The following is a 17,427-nucleotide window of genomic DNA, read 5'->3' as shown; positions in this document are numbered from 1 at the left end:
TAACTTTTTCTTCAAGTACTGAAAGCATATAAGCACAGGAGTCCGTTTTACTTTGAGATCGAATATTTACTGTGTTTAGTAACAAGGGTTAAAGGAGAAGGAAAGTCGTTGACCACTTGGAGGTGCCAAATGTTAGGCACCCCCAAGTGAATGTATTTACTTACCTGAAACCCCGGGCCGGGTTATACCAGCTAGCACCACAGAGTGTTCCTCTTCTGGCATCTGCTTTCTTCACCCCGCTGCGCATTAGAGTGAAAAGCTGAACTTTAACTAAAAATTCAGCTTTTTCATTCTACTGCACATATGCCTTCCCCCGAGAAATTTGAAGACAGAAGAAGCTGGAAGAGGATTGCTCTTTGGTGCAAAACCACGTGCCGGTGCAGTTTTCTGTTGATAGGAACACCGGCCCGGGGTTTCAGGTAAGTAAATACATTCACTTGTACCGAACATTTGGCACCTCCAAGTGGTCAACGTCTTTCCTTCTCCTTTAAGCTTTGCAGTGTTAATGTTGCACTATGGGGGGCATGAGCAAGACTCACATACACAACCTAAAGCAATAAGTGATTGGTGCAGGACTGTATTAGGGAAGACTAATTGGAAGTGACTATTTACAGGCAGAACCATGGCAAAATATACATCTGGTTAGTATTTTAAATCTCTTTATTTCACAAATAACATTCAAAGATGGAAAAAAAGCAGTTTTTGGGTACATCAGGACAACATTTTGATGTAAAATCTGGGAAAACATTAGTTAAAAACAGGGAAATGCACCCATTGAAATGCATTATAAATTGGTAGGACCACAAATAAGAAATGTAAAATGCGGGATAACTTAAGATCAGGGTACTTAAAATCAAGGTCTTTTTTTGTAGTCAAGGAAATTAATGGGTGGCCGCTCAGAAAGAAACGTGTACCTTCTGCTTCACACCTTCACAGAAAATAACTTCATAGTTCCAGACAAGCCAGTGTTCAAAAAAATGCAGCAGATCACTGTGAGTGAGAAAAAAAAAAACATTTATTATAAAAGATTTGATAGGGGACATGGTGGGATTACAGTAAAGGCTCGGCTTCCTTTTCGTAGCTGAGCATGCATTGTTCACAAATGTTAAGTTGATGTGCAGATTACTAGAACGCTATATACATTACTACTATAAACTATGATATCCACAGCCAGACTGTCTTGTATGAGTTGTTTTAGCTGAAACCTTTTCCTTTACTCCATTTGCATCTTTCTAGAGATCTAGTTGGGCATAAGGGCAAGATTAATGACTTGCTTACATGTAATACATGCATTGTCATATTTAAATTGGCTTACCAAGCTCTCATTGATCATTTGCTGTAACAGAGTGATGATGTGAACTGTGGTTTTCAAGGCAGTCACTTTTCTTTCTATTAAAAAAAAATCTGTGTTGATTAAATGAAAGGCCTGCCATATCTATTAGATGCTTCCGCTAAATACAGGTATGGTACCTGTTATCCAGAATGCTTGGGACCTGGGTTTTTCAGAATAATGGATCTTTCCATAATTTGGATCTTCATACCTTAAGTCTACTAGAAAATCATGTAGCTATTAAATACGCTGGTTTTGCTTCCAATAAGGATTAATTATATCTTAGTTTGAACTGTTTTATTATTATATCTTAGTTGAAACTGTTTTATTATTACAGAGAAAAAAAAAAATGATGTTTAAAAATTTGGATTATTTGGATAAAATGAAATCTATGAGAGAAGGCCTTTCCGTATTTCGTAACTTTCTGGACTATGGGTTTCTAAATTCAGCAAGATTTAAGTTTCCTTTAGCTGAACTGCAGGCAAAAATAAGCAACATTTTTTCATGACATGGGCAGGGACAAATACCTGCCTTTCCACCCAAACTGGCCTAGGAATAACCAACTCGCTCACCATACATTTTATTTGTTGGAGTCTTTTTGTCCACAGCTTTATTGCACAACAGATCATTTAACAATAGATAACACATATATCAATAACTGTTATATTAACAACATTATAAACATACAAATATGACAGTGAAATACCATTAACATTTTATCCTCTGCAAGGCCCCTGGCAATGGACCCAATTAGGTACATGCAATCGTTAAGCCACCAGCCGCTTGTGCCTTCTAGCATGATGGGTACACAGGACTGCATGCTACCCCCAATACAACATACCCTCCCAGAGACCACCGCTCTTAGAGAGGAACACCACCAACCAAGTTCTATTAACCAACTTGGTAAAACTCCACTTAATTAACTCTCCCCATTGCCAGGGACCCGCCGCCCGGCTGTGACAACGGGCTATTCCCTCTCATAACCTCTTGGTTAGTCAGCTCAATACTCACCATTCTACATCAACTTATCCTGTGCCCCACTACCCAGGCCACAATTGTGACAACTAGCACAAAGGGAAATACTAGGGAGGGAGGGTGGGACTCCTTTTCTTCTTCCAAAATGGATGCCCTCCTTAGCAGTTAGTGCTACACATCCCCTTACAACTCCACCCCCCAACTACGTCACTAACCCCCTACTAATCCCCTGCCAGGCAGCTCTGTCCCGCCCCTGTCATGCACCCTTTGCCAGCATGCACTGTCCTGGGGTTTCACTTTCTGTTAACACTGTGGCTTTTCGTGGAACTTCTCTAAATGGTGGGACTTCCTTTAATTTTGTAACTTTATTTCACTCAATTGTTAGGTGGAGAACGATGATGATAGGGACACGGATCAAAATAAAAATAATAAGGGGCAGATTTACGAAGCTCGAGTGAATTTTCGAAGTTAAAAAAGTTCAAATTTCGAAGTAATTTTTTTAATACTTCGACCATCGAATAGGATACTACGACTTCGATTTTACTTCGACTTCGATTTGAAGTAAAATAGTTTGAATATTCGACCATTCCATAATCGATGTACTGTCTCTTTAAAAAAAAACTTTGACTTAGCCTATGGGGACCTTCCATAGCACTTTTCTAAGTTTATTTTTATCGAATAGAAATCCTTCGATCGATCGCTAAAAATCGTTCGAATCATTCAATTAATAGTTCGATCGTACGATTTCTATTCGATCGTTCGATCGAATACGCTAAAAATCCTTCGACTTCGATATTCGAAGTCGAAGGATTTCGATTCGAGGGTCGAATTTCTTCGTTTTTTTAACTTCTAAATTCGACCCTTAGTAAATCTGCCCCTAAATGTCGAAAGAAGGCTTCCTATAGAGGAAGTTGGTAGGTACAATTAAGAATTTACTACCCCAGCATTATATTTATTCCACAAAGAAAAAAAAAAAGAAACTGAGAAGAAATAGCAATTTTCTTTTTTTTTTTGGAGAAAGTTTTTTCCTAATGGTTCTGATTCATAAGGCGAATGCACAAGACCGTGCTCTATCTCAAAATACACAGTTCTAGTGATGAAGACAACATTATCTTATTAAAATAACATATTTTATCCCCAAAACCACAGAAATGTTACAAAATAAATGTAAACCTAGGCATAAAATGATTTGATATACATTATATAAGAAGAAGCCCTTGACTGTTAGTCTGCTAGTGATTAGTCCATGATTATGAATCATTTAGTTGTGCAATTCAACATAACACGAACCATGTTAGGCCGTTTAAAGGAATAAACAATCTGTTCTGGATACTTCTATGTGGTAACTGCTATACTGTTGGTCATTTTATAGCTTTGGCTATATGGACTTCTTTAGCAAACGTGCCCGGGTGGTCGTTTGTTGCTTCTCAAACTGCTGCGCTACTGGTGCTCATGTATTGCTCAAACTTTATATTTATCTTTGTGATTTTAGGATTCTATGACAAATTCATCTTGCTTCTGGATTTCAACAGTTTGTACCCCTCCATCATTCAGGAACAGGGCAGCCATCAGGGGGGGACAGGGGCGAGAGTTGTAGGGGGCCCCGAGGGTAAGGGGGGCCCTGAGGGTAAGGGGGGCCCTGCCACGCCACACTTACTTGATTAGCCAGGCCCCCCATCTTTCTGAGAGCTGCTGACTTCGGGAAGGCATGGACGTTTAAGGGGCCCATGCCCCAATTTTCTTATAATGGGGGGGGCCTGACCACCAATTTTTTTTTCTCATATGGGGTCCTAGCCATCAATATTTTTTAATGGGGGGGCCCTGGCCACAAATGTTTTTTTATGGGGGGCCCTGACCACCAATATCTTTTTATTTTTTATTAACATGTGGGAAACCTAGCCACCAATATTTTTTTTGTTTTTTTAATGTGTGGTGGGGGGCTGACCTGTGGGTGGGGAGGGCGGACCTGTAGGTGGGGCTTGCAGTGGGCGCAGCCCAGGAAATTTTGTCGTATGGGGCCCTGTGATTTCTGATGGCGGTCCTGTTCAGGAATACAATATCTGCTTTACTACAGTGCACAGAGAGGCTCCCTCTTCATAGAAAGTAAGTCAGGTCTTTAGTTTGGTAATACATACAGGGTAGCTAAGCTATTTAATGGACTTTATTTGCGCTAAGGAGCTACTGATGTTTGCCTGCATTTGTCTTTTAAATACTTGGTTTGAACACATTTACACACCGTATACATTCAATTGCTTAAAACTTGAGTTTAGTGAGTTAGTGAGTAAGCTAGTGAGTAAGCTAGGTTTGTTTGGGATGATAAAGGTGGATAATAAAAGGGATTTGAGGCTAGTTAAGTGAATTATGTAACTAAACTGGGTTTAAAAATTAAAAAAAAGAAATTATATTTCCAGATTACCAGGAGTACATTGTTGTTTCGTGGTGCAGTCACTGGCCGATCAGCACCATCAAATTCATTTTGTGCCATATAAGTTTAAAGGGGTGGTTCAACTTTAAATTATTTTTTCCTTTTATAGAATGGTCCATTCTAAGCAATTTTTCAATTTGTATTAATTTCCCTTCTTCCAGCTTTCAAATCGGGGTCCCTGAACCCATCTCAAAAACAAATACTTTTTGTTATAAAATCTGACTTTTAAAAAAATCACGTATTTTTCGGAATTTATTAAACCCCGAGGATGGGAAAAGTCAGAATCTGAAAATACGGCATCTCAGACCTGTCGAGGTTGCATATAAGTCAATGGGAGAAGTCCCAATGATTTTTGATGTGCGCTGGGTTTTTGGCAATACCCCTAAGTTTTCGGGCAAAATTCAGAGTTTTCGGGTGAAAAATCCGAAAAAAATCAAGAAAAGGGGATGAGAGATCCGAAAAAATCGTGAAAATCGAATTTTTCATGATTTTTTGGGGTTTTTTCCCGCAAACAAAATTTTTGGGAAAGTGTATTAATAAATAAGCCCAAAAAAACCTGTGCGGATTTGGTCTGAGTTTTTTTCAGAAAATATTGAGATAAATTCGGACTTTGATAAATAACCCCCTAAGGGGCAGATTTATTAAGGGTAAAACTTCAAATTTTTTTTATGGTCAAAACTGTCAAATTCGACTAGTGAATTATCCAAACTCGATTACAGTTTTTTTAAAAAAATTCCATTTTCGAGATTTATAAAACTCTGGCACTTTAAGAATTCGAATTTGACTATTCTCTACCTTAAACAGGCCAAATTACTGTATAAGTCAGTGGGAGAGGTCCAGTGAGGTCCAGTGACCAATTTGGAGATGTTTGTAACCTTTCTGACATTGGAGTTTTCGGGTCGGTAAAATTCGTCCGAGTTTTGCATATTAGATTGTTTTAATAAATGACCCCCCCCAATCAAATTTCGAGTAAAATCTAATTCAGGTGATTTAAAAAACTTACATGAATTTGAAATTCAACCCTTGATAATTGTGCCTCCAACTGTATAGAGCATTATTTTTGGAAAATGTTATCCATAACTGAGACGCTCCACTTTATTGTGTGATAGAAATATTTTATAAGCCGAAAAAAAACATCAATTGCGCGAAAGATAGAAAAAACTGTTAATTCTGGCACCGAGAGTAGATCTTGCAATAGGCAAAGGGTTAACCACGGAAATCAGAATGCAAAACTGTAACTGTGAGAGTCATGGCTTTGCTTTTATGAATAAAATTGCTGGTGTTTGTCGAAGCCTTCTGTTCATTTGCGATTTCCTTTTGGTTGCTTCGCGCCTTTCATTATAATCAGCGTGTTGAGCAGGGACAGCATTTTGGGATGGAATCTTTCTGCCAGGCTCTGGCAAAGGCTTGTGCAGAAACGCTGCTGGAATGAGCAGACGTAAATATTATGTGCATTGTAATATGGCGTTGCAGGGTGAAGATCAGGACCAAATTCCAGAGCTACCTCTTCCTGATCTTGAAATGGGGATCTTGCCTCGAGAGATACGGAAACTGCTGGAGAGGAGGCGTCACGTGAAGCATTTAATGAAGCAGCCTGACCTAAACCCTGATTTACACTTACAGGTAATACATTGGCACAAGGCCTGATTGCAAAGTCTGTGCTTTTTTTTTAAATCCAGAAATAAATAAACTACAGAAAATGTAAATGGATTAAATTTAAGGAATTTGGCCTGTTTTATATGTAATCCATACATTGCAGTAGCTTTGCCTTTTCAGCGTATATACAGCAGAGAGATTACACAGCTTGCTTTCAGGTCTGCTTGTTTGTGAGAACGTTAACTATTTGATCAATACATTGAAACACATGTCATTTGCTAACGGCAAAATTGAAATGTTTTTTTTGTGTTTTCATTATAGAGTTTTTTTTCAAAATGATTTGTTTTTTGTATATAATTGCTCACAGTTTCCTTGGTGCTTGGTTTTCTGTTATGATCTTCTTCAGGATATACAGTATGGGATCCGTTATCCGGAAAGCCGTTATCCAGAAAGCACCGAATTACAGAAATGCCGTCTCCCATAGACTCCATTTTATCCAAATTTGTTTTTTTTAAATTCCTTTTTCACTGTAATAATAAAACAGTAGCTGGGGCTTGATCCCGTCTAAGATATAATTAATCCTTATTGGAAGCAAAACCAGCCTATTGGGGGTTATTTAATATTTACATGATTTCCTAGTAGACTTAAGGTATGAAGATCCAAATTACGGAAATATCCCTTATCTGGAATACCCCAATCCCTGTTCTGGATAAGAGGTTCAATACCTGTATTCATTTTAAGGTTTAGAACCATTTTTATACCCAATCTAGAAAGATCAGCAATTCTTTCTAAAGAGCAAGAGTATATTTGCCATCTTTTTGTACATTGATAGCCTTTATGTTGTAGGCTTTTAAATGCTTGTTTTATACTCTCTTTACTTTCAGAATGACATCAGACAAAAACAGCATGTACGGATGCCTGGGCTTTTCCTACAGCAGGTTTTATGCCAAACCTTTGGCTGCATTGGTTACTCACCAAGGGAGAGAGGTCAGTGTTTTGCATAGTTATCTGTTACCATAATACTAGCGTTTTGTGTGTTCTCTTTGGAGAGAACCCATATGCTTTTATACTAATGCAGATGCCAGCAGAAATCACGTGCGTTTATTGGTGTACGAATTCTTGGATAATAGCACTTGAGACGGTAACAGATGCTGAATAGTGATGGCCGAAATTATTCGCCAGGTACGAATTCCCGCAATTAATAATAAATAAATTAATTTGCGAAACCGCTGCGAAAATTCGCCGGCATCAAAAAAAATTTACAATTTCGCCAATAACGGACGCAAATTTTTCACTGTTTCCCCAAATTCACCCATCACTAATGCTGAAGTACCTTTATAGTAAAAATTTGATTCTCTGAGTAATCAAATTAACAGAATGAAAGGTTTGCATTTAAGCTGGTGTTTTTATACCATCATTTTTACAGGAAACATTCTACGCAATTCAACAGGGCCCTGAAGCAGGAATACATTGATGCCCAAGTGCCTCAGATCCAAAGGGCATTCTATAGAAGTCTGGCAGTTGGAGCAACTGAAATGTGCTGCCTGTTTTGGCAGTAGCATAGAAACAAGATTATGGGATTATATAAGCAAGTTTTACTCATTATTTAATCTTTAAACAGAGGTGACTGTTTTGAAGCATTGTCGGATTCATACATAAATGTAATTGCGTGAATGTGAAAGGTGTGCTTTATTGTCATGTAAACGGCTCAGCTGTACAGGAAAGAAATATGAGGCATAAATAGGTTTATTAACATGTAATTATGATTGTTCCGCCATTGTTTTCTGGTTACTGATATAAAAACATCCACAAAACAGGTTGCATCTGAGTGTTAGAGTAAGTATATCCGTGAAATGCCTTAACAGAATGAAATCATATACAGGTGTGAGACCTGTTATCCAGAATACTCGGGACCTGGGGATTTCCAGATAACTGATTTTTCATAATTTGGATCTTCATGCCTTAAGTCTACTAGAAAATCATGTAACTATTAAATAAACCCAATAGGCTGTTTTTGCTTCCGATAAGGATTAATTATATCTTGGTCTGGATCAAGTACAAGGGACTGTTTTATTATTACAGAGAAAACCGTTTTTATTCTGCAAAGCTGGGATTTCTTGGGCATCGCTTTTAATTTAAACATGCTACAAACTAGATTACTGGAGGAAAAAAAAAATGTGATGATAACCGTTTATGCAACTCCTTAGCACTGCCTTCTATTACGGGTACAGTTATGAGACCTGTTATCCAGAATGCTCGGGACCTAGGGTTTTCCGGAAAACGGATCATTCTGTAATTTGGACCTTCATGCCTGAAAAATCATGTACCAGAAAATCATGTAAAATAAACCCAAAAAGCTGGTGTTGCTTCTAATAAGAATTAATTATATCTTAGTTGGGATCAAGTACAAACTACTGTTTTATAACTACAGAGAAAAAGGGAAATTATTTATAAAAATTTGGATAAAATGGAGTCTATGGGAGCTGGCCTTTCCATAATTCGGGAACTTTCTGGTTAGCAGGTGTCTGAATAACGGATCCTATACCTGTAATAGAAGGACAAGGACTACATTGCAACACACCTAAAGGCAAAATATAGCACATATATCTTCACCTAAAATAGGAACTTAACCCTGACTGTGGGCCCATAAGTGATATGAATTAGTTAAGTGATCAAATAATATAGTGTTAAAATTTTTTTTGATCACTTAACTAATTCATATCACTTATGGGCCCACATTTTAGGTGAAGATATATGTATATTATCATTTTTTTTAGAACTTTTTTTCTGTGCACATTTTATTATGACGTAACAGACAGGAAGGGACACATTTACTAAGGGTCGAAGTGAATTTTCGAATTTCAAACAAATTTTTGGGTACTTCGACCATCGAATAGGCCTACACTTCGCCACCTTAAACCTGCCGAATTGCTATGTTAGCCTATGGGGACCTCCTAGAACCTATAGCCAACATTTGGCTAAGTTTTAAGAAGTCGAAGTAATGTCGTTCGATCAATCGAATTAAATTGTTTGAATCGTTCGATTCGAAGGATTTCATTGAACCATCAAACGATTTTACTTCAACCGAATATGACCAAATTCTATAAAAGAAAACTTCGAATATCGAAGTAATGCAATTCGATGGTTGAATTTCGAAGTTTTTTACACTTCGAAATTCGACCCTTGATAAATCTGCCCCGAAGTGTCATGAAACTGAACTTCTAACGAATACATGCAAAGTTTGGTAACAGTAGCAAGGAGCAAAGAGTTTTAATAGGTTTATAAAGAAGTCTTGTGATATGCTCAGTCGGTTACTGTTAATGTAACCGCACTTCATACTTATGAGGGCTAGTTTGTTTGATCTTTCACTAGGTGGCGATAGATCCTTGGAGATCTTCAAAGGAAAGGATGAATCACTGCATTATTTAATATGAAATGACTGTGTGATACACAGAAGGGTATAACTATATTTGAGAGAGATTATTTTTGCTTGGTATATGAGAGTAGCTCTTTTGTTTACTCTTTGTTTTGCCAGTTGTAGGTTTTCAACAGAAGCTCCAAATGGCTTCCCTGTTCATAAAACACCTCATTTATGAAGTTCTTCCACAGAATGTATTGTATTGTGCATTTATGGTGCTCGCACCCCTTTTTTTTAACGTTAAATTTGACTACCCATGTTTTGACTGGAATCAAATCGTTTTCTGCGTCTGAACTGCGTTCACCGCACACGTTGCTCCCTCTCCATTACTTTTTATATTAATATAAATTAGGGATGCACCGAATCAACTATTTGGGATTCCGCCGAATCCTTCGTGAAAGATTCGGGCGCATACCGGATCAAATTTGAATCCTAATTTGCATATGCAAATTAGGGATAGGAAGGTAAAAAGTGGAAAAAACATTTAATACTTCCTTGTTTTGTGACAAAAAGTTATGTGGTTTGCCTTCCTGTGCATAATTTGCATAATTTGCATATGCAAATTTGGATTTGGTTCGGCGAGGCACGGGAATCCTGGCCGAATCCTGAACCGAATCCTGGATTCAGTGCATCCCTAATATAAATATTTTCAGTGGTCTTTACTAATTTGAGAATGTAATTGCTGCAGTAGGTAGTATCTGTCTGACTTTATATTCTCTGCACTACTGGTTTTGACTTGTGAAACAGTTTGAAGTAGCAGCTGATTAACAGACCTACAGGAGATTTAGAGGAAAACGCATTTCCTTATTCATTCCATGGGTCTTTGCTCCTGTTTGGGATAAAACTGCACTATATCCAGGGAAGTTTAAATCACGGCGCCATGGAGCATCTTACATTGCTTTCCCAGTCATCCCTCTGGCAGGTTTAGATTTGCACATGTGCACTATTGTAACGTTTTGGTACTTAACACTACTGCACATTTGCACATCTAAGTCTTAAAAGTAAAACCAGTGTGATTCAAAGTTCCCGAGCCAGAGTAGTTTAGCTTACCAACCCTGGGAATAAACCTTGGGATTCTATTTGTTTGGGGACGGATAGGGTTTTCCTTGTTCTATATATAGAGAACTCTATACATACATAAATATACAATAAATCTTTTTTTAAGCACCTGTAAGCCCAGCAAGTGTGAAGGTTCTTTTGATTGGATTTTTGCTGAACTGTTCCAAGGCACTGTGGTACAGGTATGGGATCACTTATCCTGCAACCATTATCCAGAATGCTCTGAATTACGGGAAGGCCATCTTCCATAGACTCCATTTTATCCAAATTTTTAATAATGATATCCTGTAATAATAAAACAGTACCTTGTACTTGATCCGAACTAAGATATAATTACTCCTTATTAGAGGCAAACAATACTTTTGTGTTTATTTAATGTTTAAATTAATTTTAAGTAGACTTATTGTATGAAGATCTCATTTACGGAAAGACACCTTATCCGGAAAACCCCAGGCCCGGAGCATTCTGGATAACAGGTCCATCTTGTAACACAAATGTTGACTTTTCTTGTGGATTTTGTAAATATATTCTGATAAATGAAGGCTCAACACTAACTCTGAGTGTGCTGCTGGCATGGACATCATACTGATCTCATCCTATTAGGATTCCTTATCCTATTCATAGTATCTGGCATCTGTTCACATCATATACATGTATATAGTAAAATGCCAGTATTCTGGAATAATCTTAAAATGTAAACGGCATTTATCATTTTGGGCGAAATTTAACACCCCTCAAAAAATCTCATAGGGCGTTCACAACAGAATAGGTATTATAAACGGATGTTTATAAAGCCCCAGCATATGCACCCTTCTATTTAAATAAAAGGCTATATACAGAAAACATATAGCGTACATATATATACTGCCCAATAATGACCAGTGCAAGTGGAAGACTTGTTACAGCTTACAGTCTAAAGTTACAGGTATAGGACCTGTTATCCATAATGCTAGGGATCTCCGAATAATGGATTGTTCCATCATTTGGATCTTCTACTGGAAAATCATGGAAACATTAAATAAACCCAATAGGTGGGTTTTGCTTCCAATAATTATAGATTATATCTTAGTTTTGATCAAGTTCAAGGCACTGTTTTATTATTACAGAGAAAAAGCAAATCATTTTTAAAAATTTGGATTATTTGCATAAAATGGAGTCTATGGGAGATGGCTTTCCCATAATTTGTAGCTTTCTGGATAACGGGTTTCTGGATATTGGATCCCATGCCTGTATATGTAACCCATGGCAAACTGATTAAAGCTGCTTGGTTGCTGTGAGCAACTAATCTATTGTAAACCATTTTATATTGATTTATTTCCCCAGGCCAATGCATCGTTTCCCTTAAAAGGGATATCAAGGCGGAACGCTTTCATATTTGCTATTGCACATCTAAGCTTTTTAATTTAGGAAGTTGTATGGTTGCCTGACAATAAGTAAGTAGTCACCTATTTGGGCAAGTCTTTTCTCTATGCGCTCTGTATTGTGTGTATGGTTGCTTTTTTGTTTCTCCTCCTCATCCTCAGCAGCTGCCGTAGATAACAAGGCAAGAAGCTCTTGGCTAAGCCCAGCAACCTTTCTCTGTTACACTGGGCACGCCAAGCATGTATGATAGATTATCACAAAGGGACTGCCATTGGTGGAGATTTGATTCGCCTCTGCCCTTTCTGCTTCTGACACAACTGAAAGCTATATGCCCTTCACAACTGTTCTTCCATCTCTCATTCCCCCTTGTTTTTAATTGTTAATAATAGGTTATTGTTCTTAGAATTCCACGCAACATTTCCGAAACTTCCCATTGTGTGTGTGTAATCGGCAGTGGGAGCGTTGTGCTTTTATCCTCCGGTTGTAGCTTGCTTTTTTTACAAGCAAGGGGGATAAAAGGAATATACACTTCTAGGAATAATGGATTTAAATCTGCAATTTTCCTGTTCTCATATTACATAGTTCTGTTCATTATCCAGGAACTGAATGTCCCGCAGGCCGAGCTATATTGAGAGAAGCACATTCTATGTTCGGAGGGCAACGTGTACCCATTTACTGGGCTATAAATTTAAAGCTGAAAATCATGATGAGGTGTGAAAGGGAATTATCTTTACATGTATTGGGATAAAACACTATTGCTTGATAATTCAATTTAGTAACAAGCTTCTTAAATCATTTAGAACCATGGCGCACAATATATAAATACAGGGCACCGTATTATGTTGTAATCTGGGGATGTTTGCTTAGTGACTTCTCTTGTAAAAAATATATAGTGAATAAAGCACCCCCTATTGCAAAATATAAGGATAATATAAGTTACCGAGGAGTTCCATGACCATATAAAAGCACAAGGCAGAAGGCTGAGTGCTTCTATACAGTTCATGGAACTCCTAGGTTACTTCTAATATCCGCATATTTTCCAACAGGGGGTACTTTATTCATTATAATACACAAGTTTTAGTGAGTCATGTGACAAAAATGACATCACTACTCACTGTTTATAATTGATGACATCGCTAGTCACCGTTTATAAGGATATCATTTACAAGATATTCATGGATTTTGTGTATTATATGGTGAATAAAGTACCCCTCTTGTAAATTATAAGGATATTATAAATTACCGAGGAATTTCATGACCAGGTCATGGAACTCTGAGGTAACTTCTAATATCCTCATATTTTGCCACTGGGGATACTTTATTTATTATAATACACAAGTTTCAGTGAGTCATGTGACAGAAATGACATCAGAACTCACCATTTATAACTGATGACATCAGAACTCACTGTTTATAAGGATATAATTTACAAGATATTCATGGCTTTTCTGTATTATATATAAATATACATATATTTTTTTTTGTATCTACTTTTTTTGATATTACTGTAGGTGCTCAAGATGCATAGTCAAAACTGCACTTGAATAAGCAGGGCTGGCTCTTGGCATAGGCTTATATGAATGCTTGCCAAACCTAGTGATGGGCGAATTTATTCGCCAGGCGCAAATTCGCGGCAAATTGGCGCGATTCGCCGACAGCGAATAAATTCGCGAAACGCCCGTATATTTTTTTTTTTAAAAAAACGGACGCCGGCGTCAAAAACGGGCGCCGGCGTCAAAAAAACTGGCGCCAAAAACGGGCGCCACCGTCAAAAACGGGCGCCGTTTCACGAATTTTTCGCCGTTTCGTGAAATTCGCAAATTTTTTCGATGTTTTGCGAAATTTGCAAATTTTTAACCGTTTCGCGAAATTCGCAAATTTTCCGGCAAAGCGAAACGGCGCAAATTCGCCTATCACTACTGCTCACACCCTTCTTACCCATCTCACCCTCTGCTCTTAAGACTAGTATTGGATACAAGGGAGTTGCACTGTGGGCTTGGTGAGCAGAAGATTTGACAGCAGTTTTAATTTCACCCAGTCCCCAGTACGTCATCCTTGTATCTAATACAGGTAACCTGTTATCCAGAAAGCTCTGAGGTACAGGAAGGACATCTCCCATAAACGCTTGTTTTAATTAAATAATTAAGATATAATTAATCCTTATTAGAGGCAAAACTATTCTATTGGGTTTATTTAATGTTTACACTAATTAGTAGTAGACTTAAGGTATGGAGATTCAAATTATGGAGAAATCCATATCCATAAATTATGGAGGTATCCATATCCAGAAAACCCCAGGTCCTGAGCATTCTGGATAACCGCTCCCATAACTGTACAGTTATCCAGAATGCTAGAGACCTGGGGTCTTTCTGTAATTTGGGTCTTCATGCCTTAAGTCTTAAATTTTTTTTTTTTTTAAATATTAATTGAACCCAACAGAATTGTTTTCCTCCAATAAGGATACATCATAATCTTTGTTTGGATCAAGTATAAGGTACTGTCTTCTTACTACAGGTTAAAAATAAATCATTTTTAAAAATTTTAATTATTTGATTAAAATTGATCTTTCGAAGATGACCTTTCTGTAATACAGAATATAACAGGTTTTCGGATAACTGATCCCATACCTGTACTAATATTAATATATATAATTATACTTGTGTCTTTGAGGAAGGCTAATTTTAAGCATTTCCCAAGTATGAGGGTGGCTTTATTTTAGAAAAAAAAAAAAATTTGATTGCTAGGGACAAACTTAAGTCCCAATTTGGTTTGGTACTTCGCTTTTGATTCAGGTTTAGCTGAAATCTTAGGGGGAGGAGATTGTGTAAACAAAAAATAATGGCTAAATGGAATTAACTTTTCTTCCGCAATCACAAACTTCTTTAAAGCGGTGGTTCACCTTTCAGTTAATTTTTAGTATGTTATATAATGACTAAGTCTAAGCAACTTTGAAGCTGGCTTTCATTTTTTCTTTTTTATAGTTTTTTTAATTATTTGACATTTTCTGACTCTTTACAGCTTTCAAATGGTGGTCACTGACCCCCATCTAAAAACAAATGCTAAGGCTACACATTAATTGTTATTGCTACTTTTGGCTACTGATCTTTCTACTCAGGCCTCTCCCATTCATACTTCGTTATGTAATTTGGATCCTAGCAACCAGATTGCTAAAATTGTAAACTGGAGAGCTGCTGAATAAAAAGCCAAATAATAAAAAACACAAATAATAAAAAATGAAAGCCAATTGAAAGTTGTCTCAGAGTATCACACTCTCCACCATGCTAAAGGTTAATTTAAATGTGAACAACCCCTTTAATGAAAGAGCTCAAATGGGTATATCACAGTTGCATAAAGTGGCGGATGAAAAGCCGGTCGCTAACAAAAATTTGCATTGTTTTAAGTTTCCAATTTCAAATAGGCTTTCAAATTTTAACCCCAAGATTCAAACCTAAATGAACTCAAATATTGAATATATACTTTCGAGTTTCAAAATTCACACATTTGAATTTTAATCCCCCTATTCGAATGTAAATTTGAATGTGAGATTTATCACACCTCCACCATTGAAACAGTCATAATTTGAATATTTGTCACCTAAAACCTGCCGAGTTCAGGTACAAGTCAAAGGCAGAGGTCTGTTGAGCCATTTCGAGATGTTAATAGCCTTCTTTAAATTTTCAAGTTATTTAGGAGAAAAATTTGATTCGTACGAATCCAATTCAATTCAAATTTTTGGGTCGGAACCATTTGATTGAATGTTAGCCATTACATTTTTTTTAAATAACATCTCAGTCGAATTGTGAGGATATTTAAATTTTTAAAAAATTCACATGAATTCGAAATTTGACCTTTGATAAATGGGCCTCCCTCTGTTGACTTCTGTAGCACCTCAGCAAGTTTTGTGGGGCTACATTTTTCATATCAGTGTTCGAGTTTTTTCACTTACAGACCTTTTTTTTTGCAGTGAATTCGTCAAATTTTGCCAAAAGCCTAATCTCAAATGTTAATAAATTTGCCACTTGTTAGTCCAAACAAAATCTGAATCCATAAAGTCTTTAGTAACTTTAACGCTCTGGACATCAAGGGGCCGATTCACTAACTTCGAGTGAAGGATTCGAAGGTAAAAAACTTCGAATTGCGAAGTTTTTTTGGGCTACTTCGACCATCGAATGGGCTACTTCGACCTTCGACTACGACTACGACTTCGAATCGTAGTAAAAATCGTTTGACTATTCGACCATTCGATAGTCGAAGTACTGTCTCTTTAAAAAAAACTTCGACGCCCTAGTTTGCCATCTAAAAGCTACCGAAGTCAATGTTAGCCTATGGGGAAGGTCCCCATAGGCTTGCCTAACTTTTTTGATCGAAGGATATTCCTTCGATCGTTTGATCAAACTATCTGCGTAAATCCTTCGACTTCGATATTCGAAGTCGAAGGATTTTAATTCCTAGTCGAATATCGAGGGTTAATTAACCCTCGCTATTCGACCCTTAGTGAATCAGCCCCCAAATGTGATTATTGTTCACATATGATGCATTTTTATTTTATATGAATAATTAGAAAACCAAAAAGTTAGAGGTTTGCTGCACCCCTAATGATCAGTATAGCTTCTAATATTTAAATTGTACTGGTAAAAAATGGGTTATGCAGAGATTTATGTAGCATCTACTTCTCAAAGCTGGATGAGCTGCTAAATAATATTTTTTTAGGGGAATTAAACTTAATACAGTGCCCCTGTTAGACTGGAAGCCTTATGTAGATTCCTTGCATCATTTTCTGCTTATCCATTTAAATCGCAGGCAGCCATGTGGAGTCCTTTAAAGGAATGTGGTAGGTGCAGTGCAGATTTCACTTTTCTCTGGATTGCTAACATGTAGTTTTGCAATGAAATGATTCAATTGTCAGAATGAATTGAAACAATAGCAACAATTTTAATGGCGACATGGCTTTCTTTTATGTGACAGTGATCAAAGCAAACCCAGCATGCCATGAACACATAGTTATAGCATTTACACTACACCAGTTGTTAGAATATGAAGGTCATGTAATTTTTTTTGTCCTCCTTATTCCTGGAATAGAACACACATATAGGTTTCAGTTACTTTATGCTTTAGGGATTTTTAAAATATGAATTATGCTTTAGAAGTATTCTTGGGCCAGGCACAATGCATTGGTATTACGTCACATTATTGAGTTTGCTTGCGTCTCTCGTGGGTTTTTTTTTTCCCAATCAAGCCTTTTTTTTCTAGTCCTTTTTATAG

At 37.1% G+C, this 17,427-nt stretch overlaps 1 pseudogene; it reads left to right on the top strand.

Moving 5' to 3' along the window:
• Positions 1–17,427, top strand: part of LOC108707448 — a 173,861-nt pseudogene that overhangs the window by 13,615 nt on the left and 142,819 nt on the right.

This window comes from Xenopus laevis, chromosome 2L (genome assembly GCF_017654675.1).
Source record: "Xenopus laevis strain J_2021 chromosome 2L, Xenopus_laevis_v10.1, whole genome shotgun sequence".
Taxonomy (NCBI): Eukaryota; Metazoa; Chordata; class Amphibia; order Anura; family Pipidae; genus Xenopus; species Xenopus laevis.
The sequence above is the reverse complement of the archived record's forward strand: the minus strand, read 5'-3'. Positions and strand labels throughout refer to the sequence as shown.